Here is a 17,505-nt window from a genome sequence, read left to right as displayed (position 1 = left end):
GGACAACTTTGTATCATGTAGGCTTATTATTGGTTTGGATGGTTGTTTTTTGAAAGGGAAATATGGAAGTGAGTTGTTAACTTTGTGAGAAGAGATAATAATGACCAAATGTTACCTTTGGCATACGTTGTTGTTGAAGTGGAGAATATGAAAACATGAACTTGGTTTCTGGAATGGTTGATTGATGACCTTAGTGGTGTTGAAATTTGTTCAAGATGTACATTTGTTTTACATCAATAAAAAGTAAGTAGTATCACACCTTACCTTTGCATCTTCATGTGTTTTAAATTAATTGTCATAATTTGAATGATTAATTTGGTAGGGACTTTTGCCAATTACAACAACTTTTACCTGGTGTGGACCGAAGGTTTTGTGTGCGCCACATATATGCAAATTTTAGGAAGAAATTTTCTAGGAAAAATCTGAAACGTTTGTTATAGAAGGCAACACCATCCACACACCCTCGAGCATGGGAGACAGTGATGAGAGAAATAAAAGACTTGAATGAAGACGTGTTTAAACACTTTATAGTTATTCCCCCAAGACATGTATTCAAAACATAAAACATAGCATCTATATTAACAACTTCTCCCATTTATGAAAAACCAAACTGATTTTTTCAGGCTATTAATCTTTCTTCTTTGCCTAGCAATAGTAGTATCCTTTTCATCCACATTATATTCATTGCGCCATTTAAAAAAATTTCATACTTAAAATTCTTCATCAATCACCAAATAAAATTATCACAAATGAAAAAGTAAAACCACTCAACAAACCTTATAATTAGGGCAATCCCAAAATTGTTTCCCCTCGTTCTTAACAGTTTTTGTCACTCTTAAGATAACAACCTCCCCACAATGGCATATTTGTCTTCCAGCCAATCCTTTAGATGACCTACCACGAGAGGTCCTCCATGAGCAAGACAAACGACATTGATTCAATGACATTGCCACTTCTTGAGCTAACGCGCAAGGACAAAACTAGACATCGTGAAGCAACCTCAAACTAAAGAAATGGGAAATCTTCTTCAATGAACTCCCAACAAAAGAAGAAGACTTTGTCAACAAACTCACAAGGAGGGAAGAAGTCTTCATCAACTAAGACACACCATGCTACTGGTAACACAAAATAGTAACATTTAAACCCTAAATCTCCTAACTTCACTTTGGTATAGACTTCACTAAGAGCAACTACCTATAAGCTCCTTGGGGTACACACTACACTTAGGGTAACCACCTATAAGCTCCTTGGGGTACACACTACACTTAGGGCAACCACCTATAAGCTCCTCCTTTGTAAGCATATGTCAACAACATTGTTGCATAATAGATTTAAACATTTGTACTCTTTCCAAATGTCTTTTGTCACTTACCATACTCTTTTGCCATATCACCACACAATTAACTCCGTTTATGCAAAATTAACAAAATTGACTTTTATTGATGCACATTAAATAAAGTGTGGACGAATTTGACATTTTTTTAAAAAATGGAGACCAAGCTAACACACTAAAATAAAAATAGGGACTAACAAAACAATTAAACTAACAATAAATGCAATTATAATCGTCGTTACTTGGTTAATACCTTGTGTTGTTCCTAAAGTCCAATAGTTAAAATATGTTGATTAAAAGATCTATAACAATCTAATTTCAAAATTATTACAAATCAACTAATAAAAAAGATGTCTAGAAAATGATGAACATCTTGAACTCAAAAGTTCCTATTACAACACAAAAAATAACATATATAACAAAGACAATAACAACGATGACTTACTTACCTGTGATATGAGATGCCTTATAGAATGTAATAAGTTAAAACGGTATGCAAAGGGAAAATGGTATATTAAAATTTATATATCTAAGCTAAAGGTACTTTTATCTTTTAACACACTTACAAAAGTGAAAAAGAAATCACGAGGGTACACGGAGTAATTTCTTTCAAATTTGTATATTGTCGGGCTTTTAGTTATTAAATTTTAAGTGTTTAGGCATTTACTATTTGCACCTAATTTATTAAATACACCCTTTTTCATTTAATGTACAAATTGTAATTGATGATATTTTTCAGGTCTATATTCTATGTTGAGATTTTGAAGTTGTCCCGTCTTCAATATACGTTGATACATTAAAAAAAGTTTTTAATATGTTTTAAAATATCAAAATCAATGTAAATAATTGTATTTTAAAGGCATAATAAAATAACAACAATAAAAGTTCAAAAAAAAAAATCAAATTCAATATTTTTCTCTTGTTTACAAATTTTAAAAATTAAGACAAATTTTAAAATTAATATATATATATATATATATATGGAGTTTGCTAACGCGCGTACGAAAAAGAAACCTCTAAACCCTTACTCACATCTCTCATTCCTCTCAACCCTTTCTCTTTCATCTCTCTCACTCCAGTGTAAAACAATTTGAAAATTTTAACTCGTCACGTCAATTAGCATATTAATTTGTTAATTTTTTTATTTTATTTTATAATATATATATATATATATAATTATCTAACTATTTTCTATGTTTTTAATTTGATAAATTAAATAAGTATTACCCTTCCATGTTAAGTTACTTAATTATAATTAATAATTAAAATTTTTATTTTTATTTTTGAATGTTAAAAATTTAAAAATATAATATTATTGTATATTTACATTATTTAATTAATATTTTAAACAAATTTATATTTCAATTTTTAATATACAAAAAATGTGGGTTAGCGTGTCAGTCTATCTATTTGTCTTTTAATCCATTGATTTGGCAGGGTAGACAAGATCAATTCTTTAAGTTAAAAACATCAACACAACCTAGAAGTCTAGGTCCACATTGTTAGTTATCTAAGTATTGATAAGAGATTCACGTACAGATCATTCTTTGCTTAAAAAAAGAAAAAAATCGTATAGACTGTAGGGATATTGTGATGCAAACTATGCTGGTGACAAAGTTGAAAGAAAAAGTACAAATATAGGATGTCACTTCATATGAGAAAACCTTGTCTCAGTGCATCTAGTGCTCACACATTGCATCGAGTGAAAAACATCAAAAGACACATCGTCTAGAGATATTATAATCAATTGTATGGTCTAAGACACACATTGTATGGTCTCTCAGAAACAATAAATTCCCAAACACTCTGAAAAACCTTGTAACTATCTTTTTCCATGTCTGCCAAACCAATCAACATCTTTATAGATGATGTTTTTATCGCAAGAAAGGCCACCTGTACTAACCTTATCAAACACAAGCCAATAGAACTCTCTCTTGACCACTTGATCCGCCTTAAAGTTTCTTTTGCCTAATGGAACTTGATGATCAAGAAAATGGTGTTTGAAGGAACTATTGAACGCTGGTCTTGCTCAACCTCATATGGAAAATTATATAAAGGGAGCAAGGGATTATGGTTCAAAGAAATTCCTTTAGTGCAAATAACATCACCTCTAGATGACACATTTCCCCACTTAACCAAACCCAACCCAAACCCCACCACCACCACAACCACATCAAACTTTTTCCACCACCTTTCTTTCTAAGCCTTCTCTTTCCCCAACGTACCCTTAACCCTTTCTTTCTCGGCCTTTCCTTTCCCCCACCCAACACTTTCAACCAACCTTTTTCTTCGGAGCCTTCCCTTTCTCTAATCTCTCTTTCCCTTAGTCATTGCCTCCACCATCTTATCTTTCTTCATTCGTGTCATGATGCCTTCTCTCCCCTCCCTTTTCGATGTTTATAAATCAGGGAGAGAAAATGCTAAACTACATAAATATTACATTCATGGGGGAGAAATGCAATAATATGTTACTACATTAAAAATATTGTAAAATGCTTATTTGTTAATACAAAAATATCCATGTTTAGTGTCAATCATCTATTCTGATATATGACTAAGATATGATATTTGTGCTCTGAATGAATATTTTTTTCTAATATTTAAGTATGAACATTTATGGTTATTTATGCTTTGATACATATAAGTGTTTATCTACGCTTTGATAAACATAAGTTAGTTTTTGTTCATAATCTGATACACATGTTTTGCATAAAAGAGTTACGTTTTTCTCTGATACATATGTTGTGCACAAATTATTTATGACTTATGGAAGTCATGTATGATTGTTCTTGGATAATATGATATTTTTCTAATGCTCGAACACTATAAATAACATTTGCTCTGATAATGTTAAACAATATATTTTAATACTTGAAAAGAAAATCTAATGTTAATTTTTTTTTGCTTTGATAAATAATTGATAATTACACGTTTGCTATGATATATCTCTGCTCTATTATAAATCGTGCTCTGATATAAATCTTGACATACAAACACTTTGAAAATAGTAAAAAAAAAAATTTCTATTTTTGAAAAATTCATTAGTGACTTTGATACATTTACAAAATATATTTATACTCTGATATTTATTTAGCATGTGTATTCATTAAACATAAAAAATGGAGAGACTGTTAAAACAAGATCGTCTAGAGAATAGAATGTCTAAGCAACTCAGGTTTTCAAGTTTAACAAAAACATCAGACAAAATATCATTGTGTATGAAAAGTTGTTTCAAAGAAATAATGTCTAAGAGAAAAATATTTTGTAACATCTGTTTTAGATGAAATCAAGCTTATGAACAACATTTTCTAGAAAAAAATTGTCTGATGAACTTATTTTATAAATAACGTCTAAGAAAAGAAAGTGTCTCTCTTTTATATCATTTAGTAGATGAATGAGTAACAAGTTAGCGTCTTATGAACAAGAAAGTTCATCTTTTTATGACATTGAAGCTAAAAGAAAGTTTAATTTAATAAAGTGTTAACTCAAGCAAAGCGTCTTATGATTTACACTGTCTAACATATGACTGCTAAACGCTACTTTCTCAAATAGTCTATGATAAAGCATATAATGTTTTACATAATTTGATAATCAAATATATTTATACTTTACCAAATGATGCATTTATTAAAGATATATGACAAATGATAAAATATTTTGTACGTGCACTACGGCCTAAAGCTTATCAATGTTAAAAATATTAAATGCATGTACAATAAAGTACCTCGATGCTTGTATACCTTATTCTTGATATTTGTGCAGATTACTAAAGTAGAAAGATATAATCATAATCACCACACCCAAGAAAAAGACGTTGTGAGAGATGAAGAACATTATGGGAGTGTTTCCCTTGAAGTCTTTTGCTCTCTCACATCATACAAGCTTGATTTGCTAAAGACTATGATAAAGCTCTGATCTCAACAAAGTAGACTAAAGTCTGACTTTCCACGTAAAAGCTACATGCTTTCCTGAAGTCAACTTCTTTATCTAATGATCATCTTTCAAAAAAAGGTATATATAGACGAAAGCTTCAAGGGAATATAAGAAGAATAATATAATGAACTCGTGTATGCTAAGCCTCCTGTGCTCATATATCGTCTGAAGTTAAATATTTCTCTAGAAGAGAAAAATCTTAGCAAATCACAAAATTCTTTGTATTGTTTATATCATTTTTTTTAGAGTTATCATCTATACATTTTCTCATAACACTGTTTGTGCTGTAAATTTTGAAAAGAATTAAAACACTTGGTGTTTAACTCAGCTAAATAAAAACCGTCTAGATGTGTTGTCTAAGGTTGAAAACAAAAGTGGTTAAAATACTTGTAAATCATGAGGGGTTAAACTTGGATTAGTCGTGTTGACTAAGTGAACTAAGAGTGGTGAGAATACTTGTTGTAAACCTGGAGAGGTAAAACTCGTGTAATCTTTCTAAAAGATTAATGAAACCCTTAAGAGTTCTTAAAGGAGAAATTGGACGTAGCTCAGGCTGAGTAAGATTGAGTGAACCAGTATAAAATCTATGATTTACTGCTTTGTTCTTTGAAATGTTTTCTATTTACGTTTTCTATAAAAATCATCTAAACCTCTCATACAAAGTATATCTTTTATAAACCATTAGATGATGTTTTGCGAAAAGATTTTAAAAACACTGTTCACCCCCTAGTGTTTTCATATGATTTCAGTAAATTATCCTTTGGAAATTATTTTAAAGGTGATGTGTTGTTTCAATTTTCTTCTTTCAATCCATTTTTTATTTCCTTTTGCAACTCGTTTTTGTTTTCCTTTTTGTTTTGTAATTGTCGAATTGATTTCCATGGAACTTACATGTTTTTGCCATTATTGTGAATTCTTTCACGGGTTTTGAGTTTTCAAACACCTCATTCTATCATCTCTTGAGGTTTAAATCAATAACTCTTTTAATACTGTATCAAAAAGTGAAAGTGGTGGTTCAATATAGAAATATGACAATATGCGCTCATGTGATACTAGGTTGAGAAATATGAATTTTCGACTTAAGATAAAAAAAAATGTAGCCTTTGGCATAGGATTTAAAACAAAAGAAATATAGACATGTGAAATTGTGAATCAAGAAATAACAAACTTTAGACTTTACAACGTTGGAAGAGTGTGATGCAACATTTCAAAAAGTGATTTTTGATTTAAAAATAGATGTAAGGAAGTTTGTTAATGATATGAATAACATGAGACAGTGGATTTTAACAAATGAGTTTAAAATGAAAAATGCAATACCAGTATACAAATAGTGTATGAATAATCAATAAATGTTAATTCTATTTATCTTAATTTACGTATAACTCTCTCCGTATCTTATAATATCAAAATATCTCTATCTTCTCATCCATCATATCCTATTCCTTTCCAGATGTGTTATTTCTTATTCATTAATGTTGGACTTATGGAATATTTCTTGTGAAAAACTCTCTAGCACTCAAGTTAGAAATAAGATAATCAATATATAAATGAACAATGTATATATTAATCTATTTATATTTTTAATTAGCCTATAAACCTAAGTGTTCATCAAATGTACAATTAATACTACCTTAACACGCGATCAAGAAAAATAATCATTTTAATGTTATCACTTATGTATGATTAAATTGTCTTCCTATCATATATACTTATATACCAAGATTATTAGGATTTCGAATGTGAATCCAAATTCTACGTTGAATAGAAATAAGAAAGTATAATACCATATAAAAGTAAAAGATTTGTATTGAGGTTTTTGGTAGAGAGTAGTAAAAGACTCGTTAACCCACTTATAACTCTTGGTTGTGTTTGGATGATGGCTTGTAAAAAAACATTAATTATAGACTATTGGATACAAGTTTTGTCAAGAAAGAAAAGCATATGAAGTGAACACAATTCTGATCTGAGTGTGGCATTGAAGAAACTGAATCTGCAAGTGTAATGATGGCGCTAAACATTGTTGACCATGGGGAAAATTCACGACAACATTAATAACCACATAATATAATCACCGAAGCTTAGAACAACTGTACAATGACGTGTTTACTTTTTACGGGAAAAGCTTTTAGAAAATCCAACCAAAAACTAAAAAAAAGAAAGGAAAAAGTAAAAGATTTAACATGTTGAAGTGATCGATGATACGCATTTCTATAGGTAGAAGGTCAATGTAATAACGTAAGCCGCCACACAGTAGGATAGTCTAAAACAAAGAGGAAAAATATATCCCTGTAGTTAAATTTCTCTTGGAGGAGTGTCTCAATTATTGTCCCCTCTGGCAGAATTTTAAAATCAGAGACCTTTTTTCTGGTTGAAGAAACTTGGAAATGTGGAATGAAGAGGCATTTTGACTCGTTGGTCATTTAGGAAATGTTTTCTTTATAAATTTGCATATGAGTAATGATTTCATCCACCTTTTTCTGTTGGGCTTGTTTGGTGTTACATTTATCTATTAGCTCTTGGAAGTTATATCAAGGAAACTTTATTCTGCCAGCATTTTCGGACATTTGCTGGCCCCCCAAAACCTCATTTTGACTTAAAACATGGACAAAATTCAAGTGTTAATATCTCCAGTAATTAACTACATCAACATCTTTAACAATATACACATCTAATGCACATTCTCTATACTTATATAGCCTTGTTTTTTTAGTATGTGATCACAAGTTCGATTTCTGAGATCCGCAGACACGAAAATATATTTATTGAGAGAATATCACAAAAACAAATAAGATATTGAATTGAAGTCTTGTCTTAATTTAAGAGCTTCTCCTGTTTAAACTTTATTCATGTATGTGTTTTCCTTCACAGTGTGGAGATTTCTGGGCCAGACATTGTTTTGGTCGTATTAGAGAAACGTCTTTAGCATATTCAGTGACCTTTGTTTTGATAATGAACTTGATGGGGGAAAAATCCATTGGGAAGACTCGTGTCCACAGGAATATATGGTGTACTAACTTCTCTTAGCTGGATCACACATCTTTCCAACTTAGCCAAATTCTCTCTTATCTGATACAATTTCTCATTTTTATGTGTGATGTGTCCACGGCGCGTCTACCTAAAAGTCTAGGTAAAAATACTTTTAATATGCAAGTTTCATTTGAAATGTTGAGAACTGGTGTTTAACATTTGAAGAAAATATAGCCTGAATGAAAATCTGTAAAAATATGTCAGATTTGGACCGATCTCAGGTGACTGTTGTTGGCAGTAAAAATTTGAGGCCAGTGTTTGAAAAACTAGTACAATATGTTTATGTCTACTTTATTGGAATGTAGGAACTCGATTTTTGTTTGTTTATGCATATTAACATTAACAATAGTAACATATAATATTATATAAACACACTATTTATGAATACCCATACCTATTGCCACATATTGGTACACTATTACATTATAAGAAGGCACAACAGAGGGTATGCAATGTCACAAAGTAGTTGAACAAAAGGCAACATTAATACAAATCTTTGCGACTTTTATGTTCCTCTTTTCTTCGGTACAAAATCTACTCTCTCTCTCTCTAATGTCTTTGTACATATATGCTTATACCTTTAAACGACTTTTTCCTGTTAAACTTGTTAATCAAGTTTGGCATATTGCTGCAGTGTGATGGATCCCCATCGAAGACCATCACTATCTTCTCTTTACCCTAGTGGCAAGCAAAAGGGAAATCCTTTACTTGAGAGCGGAGTATAAACTCAAGGTCAAAACCTTCAAAAGAATCAAAACTATAAGAATATCAAAACTTTGATTGTAACACCCATAAGGGTATAATGTGCCTCCAATTTCAGTACTACTTTTGTTAGACTCGGGTAGCTAGCTAAGTAGGTGAAAAGGCTGTGTTTGCTTTAACTACGGTTTGTGGTCAAGTTTTTTTAGCCTTCTAATAACATCAGACACAGTTTTAACTGGGTGTCTTTGATAATGAAAATTCCAAAGTAGATGGATTAATCAAACAAGTTGCAGACGAAAAATGTTAACTTGTCAAACAAAAAAACCATATTTTATATGAATGAAGGATTCTTGATGGAAACCATTCCTGTTATTAAACGAAAAAATCCTACGTGTGAAAAGCAAGTTAGGGGTAGTGTAGAAAGTGGACTTCAAATCATGTGAGCAAAGAAAGAATCTCCTCAACGGCCAAATGAGAGAAGAAGAAACAAGAATCTGTTCTGAAACTTACGTATATAATAAGGACCCCATGAAAAAATAATGCATGGCCATATCAAAAACTTTAGTCATCTGTCTCTCTCTCTCATATTCTCTTTTTTCTCTTCCCTACCTCCCACACTTCCCCTGTCTGCCATAAATACATAAAAAAGTTGAGGGGAATGTCGTCTGGTTCGAGATCATTCATGTAAGTAGTCTCAGACGTAACTCTTCTGGGTGATTTCGGACCAGGCTTCATTCCCCTCAGCAACCAACCAAAAGCAGACACTATTTTCTTCCACTCCTATACATAGACAACCTTCTTTTCCTTTCATCACTCTCCTTCTCATGTCGTGTTCTTGATGTTCTAAGGCAATTGTACATCATTGCATAAAACGGGTATGTAGCAGTAACTTGTTATTGTGTATGCTTTCTGGTGGTTATAACTCATAATTTCAAGTTCCTATCTTTCCTCTATAGCTTGTTTTGTATGAGTATCTGTTGGTTTGTTGATAAACACTAGTTTGTCTGTTTGTTTGTTGTCTTTGGGACCTAAGCAGCATAATTAGTTTTTTCTTGCTTGTGTTCTGTTGGGGAACAATCTCTTCATTCTTCTCCAGAATCATATTATTTGTTCAGCACAAACTATCTTTACCAGGTGGTTAAGTTACTCTCGTGATTCGAGAAAACTAAAACTACAGAATCAGAAAAGAATTATGAGATAGAAGAAAGGCATGTGGATTTGATTTATTTAAAGCTCCTTAACTGATGTAATGAGAAGACTATCACAAGATTCCTCATAACTTTTTGATGTTATTTCACAATAATCACATGGAAAAGCACACCCCATAAGACACAAACATCAAAGGGCAGGCTTTGTTGGCATCACAATCATGAGTTGTTTCCAGCATAAAGCTTAATCTCACCAAGTTTCAATATAGTTCATTCTTTAGGTAATACTGATATATTAAATATATTTTTAGCCGAATGATCGGATGGAACACTGTTACTCATCCAATCATTTGCGTCTGAATCTGATTTGAGAGTCTTCTCTTACAGTTGCACTATCTAGTATGAGTACAGAGAAATGGTAAAATAATAGTTGAAAAAAATAGTATTACAATAATGCGGTCCAAGCTAAGACATGACATACACAGTGAAACCGAAAATATATAGCTAGCTGCAACATACACTAAAGGAAGGTTTTTTAGGGTAAAGATTGTAAATATCTTCCACTAGAAACAATTTTGTTCGAGTTGAGTAGGATAAATGTGAAGGATAAAGTTTTATCTCTTGAGTATTTTTACGTAGTTGTGTATTTAGGAGGGCACGAGATTATTGGTTAAACTGAAAAAATCATAGCGATTAAACTGAAACAATACTGTAACTAATGATCAATGTGTTAAGTAGTCAGGTGTTTATAGTTTACAACCCATAAAAATGTAGCAAAATGACATGGCTGTGACAGAATAGGCAACAGTAGTATATAGGTAGTAGTGTTGGTGTAGTAAATCAGGGTGAATGATTCAATCTAGGGGCATTTTGGAGTCTTGACATCATCCTTTGCAGGGAAACTGCAGTTACAGGTGACAGGAACATGCAGATGGTAGAGTATGGATCGGGGAGTATCACTTGTCCGTTCAATTGCACAAAAGGCGAAAAGAACAGTAAAATAATTCTGGCATGTTTCACCTGGGATGGAAAGAAAACCCCCAGGCAGGTAAATGTACCCTTATGACTTTATAATTTTGTAAAGCTGGTTGAAAACTAGGTAAGAACAAACTCTGTGTAAACCATGAATATGACTCAAAAAAATGCAGCACCCTTCATACAAAGAGCAGATTAAATAAAGATGCTTGAAACATTGCACTATATCTCAAAATTTGCTATGCGTAATATGGTTCAAAACATGACTAAATATTATGTTTGCAAAAGTATATAAAATGAAGCATTAGTGATTATGACAGAATTAAAATTTTGTGGTGCATTGAAAATTGACATTGTGAGAACATTGTGAGCTGATACTTAGAGCCACATTGTGAGCAGAACAGTTCTTAAAATACTGTGCAATATATTAGCATGATGAGAACATATTTGTTGACCCCACACGCTTGGTGTAATGAAATGCTTGTTGGTTTCATCTGAGTCATCATTTTTATTTTGGTACAGATGAAATAAAAAGAACAGTTAGAGACAGCCTTAAAAAGGAGTTCGTAGGGTCATCCCAATTCCCAAAGCAGACTCCAGTGTTGGTTCATTCCATGATTGATTAATTACAGGCAGAGGCTCCATAGAATCAGATTCCAGATCACTTACCTAAGCCACCAAGCAACTTCCACCTAAAAGAGACTTCAGAAGGCACAGATAACAAACTACATGCTTCTTTGGCACCTGCAAAGCTGGCATGCACATGCCACAGAACCACCAATTACACCACCTACACCTAAACCTCCTTTTTTCTGCATATTTCCCAACAACCAAACATTAACCTCCATTCTATTATCATCACTCACTAGAGCAGCTAACACAAAAATGAAAACTTCCCTTTCATGCTACACCTGCAACACATTGTTACATAATCTAATTCACACTTTTAACAAATTCTCTAAACCACTCTCTTATAGATAAAGTTTATGGAGATTTTTTTTTTCCAAATTTAGTTTGCTATTTTTTTAGTTTTTGATAAATTTTTAAACAATAATGAAGCACTTGTTAAAAGACATACGTTTAAAGATAATGTTAGTACTCCTCTTCTTACAAAACCTGTAATATTGCACCAGATCCTTTGCAGAGGAGTTTTTCTGAAAAAGAAAATGTTAGATCTTCAGCAAATTTTTATTTAATGACAATTTTCAGCAAGACCTTAAAAACAAATTAACCGCCAAATAATTCAAGTTTTTTTTTATTATTATTGCAACGACCTTATTATTTTATTTTCACTTTTCATCTGTTAACTTATCTATATATATGTCAAAGTGTCTATTGTTCAATTAGTTTGAGAAATATTTTTTCAGTTGCCACTAATATTCAGAGGACATTTTGGTAAAAAATAAAAACAGGAGAGACAATGGGCATGTTGTTAAGGGAGACATGAGCACAACAATTAGTCAACTAGAAAAGGTTAGCAATTAGTCAACTAGGGACTGTGTGCACTTTGATGTAGGAAGGAACATTAATGGATAGTATGCTTTTTTTGTGTTTTTGCGTGTGATAATGCACAGTTTCGGTTCTACATACCAATTTATTTTGAAAAATGATTTTTTTTTTTTTGTATATTTACATTTTTTACCTTCATTTAACATCATTTTTTCTTATTTTTTATTTTCTTCTTTCTTTGAAAAAATAGAAAAAATATAAAAATATACTTTTATGACTATTTTATCTTTATATTCTATACCAAATAAATGTTAAAATATGTCATAATACCATTACTTATTAATTTTTTATAAATGAAACTTCAAATGCAAATAACAACTTTGAATCTAAAACTTGTTTTTAAGTTTTTAACAGCATATAACACATTCCCTCAGAAGACTGAATGTGAATTTAAGAGCCGAATATACTTCATAATGTGTCATTTGGTCAATATCCAGTCAAGAATGTGTTATTTGAATTCAAATTTTCAACTAGATTTTTTGTGTTGTTTTTTTAATGTGCTTTTACAATATACTGATTTTTATATATCTTAAATATGAACTGTGATATAAAGTTAATTCTACAAGTTTAGTTAACTCTATAGATACAAGTAAACACGTGAGAAAATCATAAATGATCTGTTACTTGTTCAACTATATATACATGATTTCAGTCAAACAATCTAAAAGTATAGAAGATTTTAGTTAATTTAACAAGAATTGAATATTATTTTATTTTTTTATAGAATAAATGAATTATTTTAATCTTATCACCATTCTCTATTACGAAAATGTTGACATAGTTGCCGTTATCACGTTGATATTATTAGGAATAAAAAACACGAATGAAATGTTTTTAGAAATTAAAGACAATAATTACAAACATTCAAATAAATAATTACGTATTTAAAGAAAATAGAAACACAAACTAAAAGTAAAAGGTGAAATATTTATATGGAAAAATATTTAAATTAAACTAATTAGAAATAAAGACTTAAATATTAATATATCCTTTATCCCCATTTTCGTTCCCCTCTTTTTTTTTCTCTTTCTTTCCCTCCATTTTCAAAGCTTCATCTCTTGTAATTGATTCAAGATTTAAATGCTTCGTGTCCATCATACGTTCTCTCAGTATATTCCCTAAACCCTAATTAGAAGAATGGGACTTTTACAAGAGGGAGAGAAAAAAAGTATAATAATATTTTTTTTCTAACAAGTATGTTACTTTCGTTTTTAATTCCTAAATATTTTGACAACATTTTAACATCATTTACGTGTCATTTTGTGATTGGTTCAAAATTACTCTACAATCAATAATAATAATCATAAACACCAACATGGACCAAAATCAAAGAATGACACATAAATGGTGTTAAAATGTTGTTAAAAAAATGTTATCAAAGTATCATTTTGGGTGATGATGTTTTAACAGTCATCACATAAAAAAAATATCCATTTTATAACTCAGAATAATAATTTAATCATATTTATTTTTATTGTTTAATTTCAAATTCTAATATATATTATTATATTAGTATAATGGATTATAAGGTAGTTGTATTTTTGTTAAGGGTGTCCAAGTACTTGTTTTATTTTTTTCCTTTGCTTTTATTTATTGCGAACATGTTTGTAAGAAATTAATAGGGTTAAATATGTTTTTAGTGCCTAAACTATTAAGCGAATTTGTTTTTAGTCCATATTTCAAACTAAGCTATATTTTGATCCTTCTTCTTAAAGAAACCATAACTTTTGTCCTCCAAACCCAACGATGTTAAAAAAAGGCCGAGGTGGCTAACGGTGGAGTTGCACGATTTTTTTTTCTAACATTGAGTCAGTCTTTCTCAGCTTTTCTCCCTCCCTCTCCCTCGTCTCCTTCCTTCGATCTTCCACTCCCTCCATCATCTTCACCAAATCCTCCATCATCTTCTCCAAATCCTCCAAACAAAGAAATCCATCACCACCACCGCAATCACCATCTCTACCTCTCTCAACCTAACCTCCCCACCCAACATTCCTATTCTGTTCCTGAACTCAAAACGAAAGGAGTGAAGTCGCTTTTGTTTCAAGACGGGGTGTGTGGGCACAGGCATCTTTGCTAATGGGGTTAGCAATGTGGTGAAATCCCTTTTTTTATTGAATTCGTTTATAGAATCATATTCGAGATCTTTTTTCTTTTGCTTTAGTGTTGATGTGCATGTGTTACTATATTTTCTTGTTAATGCACAAGGTGTGATTTACGTTATTGCATGAAGAGAAATAAAATCTAGCGTATGGATTCTTTATTATAAAGCCTTATATAATAACACATCAGGCCGTTGCGTAGTTGTTATTCGGTGGTTGATGTGAAGATCTGATTGTTTGGGTGGTTATTTATATTTACATTTTTTTGGCCTCTGTGTGTCTCTGGGATCTGTCTTTGATTTAGACCGGGCCTGTTGAGGAGCATAATTCATTGAAATTTTGAAGAGCTGTATACTCAACTAGTTTGTTTCAAAGTTATAATCCAATGAATAATCTTTTACATATATTTATATTATGTACCTATTAACAATAAATTCAAGTAATTATATATATATATATATATATATATATATATATTAATCAAATCACTACTACTATTATTCTTACAAAATTTACCATGTACTAAGCTAACTCGGCTCATCTAATAGACGTCTTAAAGTCGCTGGTATATACCAAGTTTTCTTAAAGCAGCTGATGTTAACAACATCCTTAGCATTTTGGTTTGTTAAACTTAGTCTGACAACAGAGGAACGTCTTAAAGTCGCTGGTATATACCAAGTTTTCTTAAAGCAGCTTATGTTAACTACATCCTTAGCATTTTGGTTTGTTAAACTTAGTCTGACAACAGAGGAACTATTGGTCATATAACTTCATGATATTTATTACATGTCTACATATTATATATGATTAAACCCTCAAATTATTTAAATCTGCTGCTGACTTCAGTTTCTGTACTATGTTAAAAGGGACGGTAATGCTAATGCATTGGTTGAAGTAAAAACTTATTATGGCTTCTTTTATTAAAATACAAAAGGAGGAGGGCATTGGGGAAGACTTGTATGATGATGGGAGTGGTTGTATTGGTACTTATCTGGTTTAACGTATGAAGCACCAATCACATTTCATGTATGAATAAAAAGGAGTTTAAAACAACATTATTCTTATTTTTTAAAACTATAATATTTCATTACAATGGTGAAAATACTTTAAAGAAAAAAGTGAGATGATAAATAAGATTTGACTAATACAAAAGGCAAATAGAAGGACATAATAATAGAGCTTAAGAAGATGCTTGTTTCAATAAGAGTCTGAATGAGAAACTAAAACGTTTAATTCGTTTTCTTTTGTTTAATAAGACCTATTTTATATTTTTTATATAAATATTGACTAAAAGTTGTCTCTCTCTCTTTTTATTTAAAAACATCATATTAGCTAAAACTTAAATAAAAATATACTAAAATAAAACAATTAAAGTCTTAAAGTACAAAAATATTTTTTCATAAATTTTTTAATGGTTTAATTATTATATGTTAAAAATATCAAAAAGTTATATTGGGGCGGGTTTATACACTGTCTTGTAAAAGAAATGTATAAGTTATATTTAAGAAAACATTATTTCAATATAAAAGTAAATGTGTAGTCATAAAATGTTTGATTAAATCTACTAATAGAATTTGTAGTTACTTTTCATGGGTTCTTTTCATGGGTTGTTTTATGACACATCTTTTTTCTAGTTAAAAAATAGACGTGTTTTTCTTATATTTCTAATACCAAGACATTTACTTTTTTCTATAATTGTAAAATAGACTTTCAACTCTATTGTGATTTTAATCAAACGATCTCACAAATTATAACTGTAAGGGAAACGGTGGACCTGTTGTTTGCTTTGGTGAAATGTTAATAGATTTTGTGCTAACAGTGGGTGGAGTGTCACTAGCTTAAGCACCTGCTTTCCAGAAAGCTACTGGTTGTGCTCTTGTCAATGTGGTTGTTGGCATCGCTAGGCTTGGAGGTTCATCTGCTTTTGTAGGCAAGGTGTATTTCTCTATCCATGTCATGTGTTATATTGTTTGAAGTTAATTACATTTATTTGAATATGACTGTTCCAGGACATCTCCTCGAACCCTCACCCTTGAAAAGAAAGTATCAGAGAGATAGATAGCATGTTGCATGCTGAATTCTGGATAATAATATCTTAAGAGTTGTGCAAGTGCTGAACATAAAATTATGAAGAGAGACTCTCCCCGAAGTGGTGGATCTCGACCACGTGGCGGAGGAGGCTGACAAGTTCATCAAGCACCCCTTCTTCCGAAAAATGGCCCACGTGTAAGACCGCAGCTACTCCGACCATCACCACATCGCTAACCCCGTTAGTAAAGATGTCTATGCCCACACACCCCGTCTTGAAACAAAAGCGTTTTCACTCCTTTCATTTTGAGTTGAGGAAGAGAATAGGGATGATGGGTGGGGAGGTTGGGTTGAGAGAGGCAGAGATGATGATTGCGGTGGTGATGATGGATTTCTTTGTTTGGAGGATTTGGAGAAGATGATGGAGGATTTGGTGAAGATGATGGAGGGAGTGGAAGATGGAAGGAAGGAGACGAGGGAGAGGGAGGGAGAAAAGCTGAGAAAGACTGACTCAATGTCAGAAAAGACAAATCGTGCAACTCCACCGTTAGCCACCTCGGCCTTTTTCTAACGTCGTTGGGTTTGGAGGACAAAAATTATGGTCTTTTTAAGGAGAATGATCAAAATGTAGCTTAGTTTGAAAGAGAGACTAAAAACAAATTCGCTTAATAGTTTAGGGACTAAAAACATATTTAACCCGAAATTAGTAATACAAATATCTAAGAGTCAATTTGTGTTTTAAAATTTTTGT

The 17,505-nt window shown here is 31.4% G+C and overlaps 1 long non-coding RNA gene across 1 annotated transcript; it reads left to right on the top strand.

Moving 5' to 3' along the window:
• Window positions 1-9,563: 9,563 nt before the first annotated feature.
• Window positions 9,564-12,668, top strand: LOC124834289 (uncharacterized). Its single transcript, XR_007028473.2, has 3 exons — window positions 9,564-9,870; window positions 11,041-11,191; window positions 11,641-12,668. It is a non-coding gene; the product is annotated as an uncharacterized LOC124834289 (long non-coding RNA).
• Window positions 12,669-17,505: the final 4,837 nt, after the last annotated feature.

Source organism: Vigna umbellata, chromosome 8 (assembly GCF_029865625.1).
Source record: "Vigna umbellata cultivar VRB3 chromosome 8, Vumbellata_1.0, whole genome shotgun sequence".
NCBI lineage: Eukaryota > Viridiplantae > Streptophyta > Magnoliopsida > Fabales > Fabaceae > Vigna > Vigna umbellata.
The sequence above is the reverse complement of the archived record's forward strand: the minus strand, read 5'-3'. Positions and strand labels throughout refer to the sequence as shown.